Source organism: Vombatus ursinus, unplaced genomic scaffold (assembly GCF_900497805.2).
Source record: "Vombatus ursinus unplaced genomic scaffold, bare-nosed wombat genome assembly UNPS02009573.1, whole genome shotgun sequence".
NCBI lineage: Eukaryota > Metazoa > Chordata > Mammalia > Diprotodontia > Vombatidae > Vombatus > Vombatus ursinus.
In genome coordinates this window covers 23892998-23898510 of record NW_020949351.1, presented here as the reverse complement: position 1 = coordinate 23898510, position 5513 = coordinate 23892998, and positions in this window count along the sequence as shown.

Below are 5513 nucleotides of genomic sequence, written 5' to 3'. Positions count from 1 at the left end.
CTGAGCAACAAAGCCACTCACTTAGCCCTCTTCTCTCTTCAGGTTCTATCATTCAGATGCTTTCTGTCACTATCTTTATGCCTTTACCTTTGTCTCACATGAAGTGGTCCTACTCCATTCTAAGGCAAACTCCTTTATGTGCATAAGCAATCTCTTTCCACCTCACTTGCTCCAGCAGATTGCTTTCTCTATCATTCCCACTTCTAACTTATCTACAAATTCTCTCTTTCTACTGGATGCTTTCTTACTGCCTAAAAACATGCCTATGCCTTCCCCATCCTCAAAAAACCTTCACTGGATCCTTCTATCCCCATTATAATCCTCTATCTCTTCTTTGTGGCTAAACAACTTGAGGAGGACATCTACATTAGAGGCTTCTATTTCCTCTCCTCTTGGTCTCTTTTTAATTCACTGCAGTCTGGCTTCTAACCCTACATTTGAAACTATTCTCTTCAATATTACTAATGTTCACTTTATTTCTAAATCCAATAACCTTTTCTCAATTCTCATCCTTTTTTTTTTAACTTCTCTTGACAGTATCAATTTCCCTCTCCTCCTAGATAGACTCTTCTCCCTGAGTTTTTAGTATACCACTCATTCCTTTTCAGTCTCTTTTGCTGGACCATCATGCAGGTGATGTCCACTTCATGAGTGTCCCACAGAGCCATCTCCTGAGCCCTCTTTTCTTCTCCCTCTATACTGCTTTACTTGGTGATCTCATCAGGTCACAAGGATTTAATTTCCATCTCTATGCTGATTATTCACAAATCTACTTAACCAAACCTAAACTCTCTGCTGATGTCTAGTTTCACATGGCCAACTGCCTTTCAGATAATCTTGAACTGGATATATAGTAGATACCTTAAACTCAACATTTCCAAAATGTAATTCATCTTTCACCCTAAACCCTCCCCACTTCCAAACTCTCTTATTACTGTTAAAGATACCACAACCCTCCTAATCCCCCAGACTTACATCCTCAAATCCTCCATGTCTCTCATCCCTTATAGCCAATTTGTTGCCAAGGCTTATCAACTTCACCTTTGCAAAATCTTTCGAATATGCCCTTTCCTCCCCTCTAATACTGCCACCACTGTGGTACACACACTCATAACCTCATGCCTGGAATAGTGCAACAGTCTTCTATTTGATCTGCTAGCCACAAGTCTCCTCACTCCACTTCTTCTGTTCAGGTGCTAAAGTGATTTTTCTAAAGTGCTGGCCCTACCATGTTACCCCCTTACTCAGCAAACCCCATTGGCTCACTATCACTTCAAGAATCAAACACAAAATCCTCCATTTAGTGCTCAGAATTCTTCACAACCTATCTCTCCCACTTTTCATCTCTTATTATATCTTCTTTCCCCATGTACTTTTCAATTCAATAACACAGATATCCTTGAAGCTTCCCAAATAAGATAGTCTATCATTCAGATCTAGGTATATTTTCTGGTTGTCCTCTATACCTGGGATATTCTCATCAAATCCGCCTCCTGGCTTCCCTGACTGCCTTCAATTCCCAGCTTAAATTCTTCCTTCTGCAGGAAGTGTTTCCCAATTCCTTTTAATTCCAGTGCCTTCCTTCTGTTATTTATTTCCTGTTTATTCTACAGATAATTTGGTATATATTTGTTGGTGTGGCATTCCAGATTGTGAGCTCCTCAAGGGCAGGAACTTTCTTTTGCCTATTTCCAGCACTTAGCACAGTGCTTAGCACATAGTAGATGTATAATAAGTGCTTAGTGACTAGCTAACATTAAAATGTGAGTTCTTTGAAGGCAGATATTATGTGTTTGAGGGGGTATCTTTTTTTGAAACCCCACCACTTAGCAAAGCACTTGACTGATAGTAATTTCTTAATAAATGCTTGTTGACAGTTATTGAGGAAAATTGAAGTTGACAACAGAGTTAATGAATAAACAGCCTGGTCTGGAGCATATGTAACTGGGAATCACTTGGCATGGGCAGGCATGCCAGCAGGAGTAGAAGGCACCATATGGCATTCAATGGTTAATTTTACTAGCACTGAATACATACTCAACTAGTCTTCCAGTGCTTTGGAGTATGGGCTCCAGAGGGCAAACAGAGACCTATGGAGGGGCACATATAGAAGACAGGGTACAAAAGATATTTTCAGAGAAATATACAACTAAGAAAAAATAATATGAACCAGAAAAGTACCAAGTAAAAGGTATATCCACTGGACAGCCTGTGTGTTTTCTTGATGTCCTCAAGTACTGAAAGATATGGTGAAAAGCCCTCAGCACATTTGGTAGATATGTAGATGTAGTGCATTTATGTGACTTCATGGATAAGTCTCTCATAAGATGGATAGGCATTGATTGGTTATAAGCTTCATTGTTGGAAAAAATAATCACTTAGATAGGACCTCTGAGCCACCAAAATGCCCAAGTATTCTTCTGATAAGAATACATGTATAGATAAGAATCACAGAACACTAAAATTTCATATATTCATATATGTATATATGTATATATGTATGTATGTATGTATGTATGTACGTATATCTCAAAATTGTGGACAACCCAAACCAAAGTGCAATGGAGAGATATATAGTTATGATAAGTAGATTGGAATATATTAACAACGATTTGAAAAAAGAGGCATAAAAGATAATTAAAGGGATCTATGATCAGAAAAGTTAGTAGGTTGTTTATTAACATAAGTAGGAGATAACCAATGGGCATCTTGGGTATTATGTCTGTAGTAATTGAATGCTAAAGGATAAAAGACTTAAAGGGAGGCCTCCAATGTAGTAAGTAGATTCTTTATGGAAGATTTATTTGAGACTATGGATAAAAATCAGAAAGAGTAAGAATGCCTAAGTGAGATGCAACATGTATGATTTGGGGGATTACCCACAGCAGTGTGCTTACACAGGATTGAAGCATTGAAGAAAGCCTTTACAAAAGTCAGAGATGACTAAAAATGAAGTGGAATATCTCAGGAAGTAGTGAATTCCCCATTACTAGAGGATATTGAGGACAAGGTAAATGTTATAGATAAGGTTAATGCATGATTTGGAAGTTTGATAACATCTGAGGTCTTGTCCAATTCTAAAGTTCTATGCTATTTTGGCTTATGACCAGAATGGCCTGACTCATAAGGATTTTATTTTATGGGCTGCTCTTTGATTTAGACAAAAGATATGTTGAGTCACAACAATTTAGTGACTGGCCAAAGCTCACGTATGAAATGCAAATAGATATACAGCAAACAACACTTTGCCACATTCCTGTATTGTCAAAATCACCGAACTATAAGTGTTTTTATAACCATTATTTTACTTTTTGTATTATGTATTATGTGTCAAAATCATGTAAAAATTCTTGAAATATTTAACAGAGACATTTTTTTCTGAATATTAATAGTGTGGAACATAAAACAGGAAGGCACACATGCACTAAGGGTAAGCACTACTGTCATGGAAGATGTCCACAGCACAGTCCAAATGAGAGAGGGTTTCCTTAGAAACAGTGAGAATGTCAACAGTCTCCTATTTGTGCATGGCATTGTTTTAATTATATTAAGTCTCACACTATTGCAGTACATTCTAAATGGGCTGCATAATAAAGAGTCCGTCCTGACTTTCCATATTGGAAAAAAAAAACAAGTGGATGAAAAATGCCTGTTGTCCATACAGAGAACTATGACTTGCAGTTGAATGGGCAATAGAGTTAGCCCATCTTTATATATATCTTGGACAAACACTATATTTGGACCATTATCTGGTCTAGGACATGAACAGGAGAAAAAGGAAAGTAAATTAGATTGCTTTTGTGAACTTTCACAGTGTTGTTGTTGTTGTTGTTGTTGTTTTTTTGGGGACCCCAGGCTTCTCTTTGAAATAAAAGCTCATCTTTCCTCACTTGTAATATGCTAGTCATGCTATATAATGGAGGATCACAGAATACCAATCTCCAAAGAACTGAATTTAGGGATTAGCCAAAGGGCAATGGAAACATATGGAGTAGGTATGAGAAGACTTCAACACATAACTCTTGAAGACTTATGCAGTAAGAATAACTTAAAGAATATCATTAGAGAAATGTATGATCAGAAAAGCAGGTGGACCAGTCAGGCAGTTGGTATGAAGGATAAATAATTGTGGGCACATGTTTTCTCATTTCTACATGAAGAAAAATCCTCAGCATATTAGTGTTGTTGTTATTGATCCTTTGTTCTTGAAAAAGACCAATGACATCACAAGGGGGATGTATTGACTTGTGTGTAAATTCGATTTGAATGAGGCAGAGCCATGCAAACTTGTCAGCCTTACTCTCTTCTCCAGAGTCATTGATAGTCCAGTGGTAAGATATAAGTCAAGATGACTGGCAATGGCCTGGGATGCAGTAGGGAAAGACCTTAATGGACAAGAGAGAAATTAAGAAGACTCAGATGGAGTAGCCACATTAATGAGATCACATATCTGCTGAAATATCAAATTAACATCTACCCAAATAAGCATTATCATTACTAAAATATTTTCTAATGTCTTATCATTTATTAAAAATGAATATATATACATATGCATATACAATTTATAGCTATAAATATTAATCCCCCACTCAAAAATGTAAGAAAAAGTAGACTCTTACCATTCACAAGCAGTCCCCTTGTGGAAAAAAAAAACAACCATATGGACACAAGGGGGAAAGGTTAACAGATTGCAAACTCATCTGCTTCTTAGGAAGGCAAACGCATTCAGTTGGCACTGAGAAAAATTGCCATAAAGACAACATGTAAATATTTTATGAATCAGATGCAAACCCCAACAATTCCAGCAACACACAAAACAGATGCTTAATTTATGTAATGGCAACCTGTGTCTTGTTACAGGTTGGCTCCGGTTTGTCATTCACATTCAGTTTCAAACACTAACCTCTCAGAATCCATGTGCTAAAGCTTAACTAATCTGCTTTCTTTACCAAAGCATGCATAATATGCCTAAGTATTGTTAATTCAGCAGTGAAAAATAAATTACACTTTTAAGCCAAACAATTAACCCTCAACTTTAAATGCTGCTTGTTAGAGCAAGTAGCTTCAAAGCTTATTTCTCTGATAGTTACAATTTCTGCTGGCTTCACTGGATAAAATAATATGAATAAATTCTTCCCCCTAATCTATAATCACTGTTAGTGCTTGTAACATTGCTATAAATTGTATGTAAGCTCCTTGAAGGCAGGTACTAAGTATTGTAATAATGAACATATAATAATAACAGCAATAATAATAATTGTAATATATAATAACTTTTATAAAGCTCTTTCCTTACAAACTTTCTGTGGGTGCAGAGAATGGGATAGGTTGGGGAGCTGATCTGTGATTTCATTAGTTTAAGAAACTATAGAAGAGGAAGCCAGCTCTAACGCTGCAGATTAGCATCTATTTTTTTTCTTAATTTATAATCTTGGAATTTCCTGCAGCACTAATAGGTTGTAATTCTCAGTCACATAACCTTTATGTATCTTGCCACTAGACTTCGATGAATC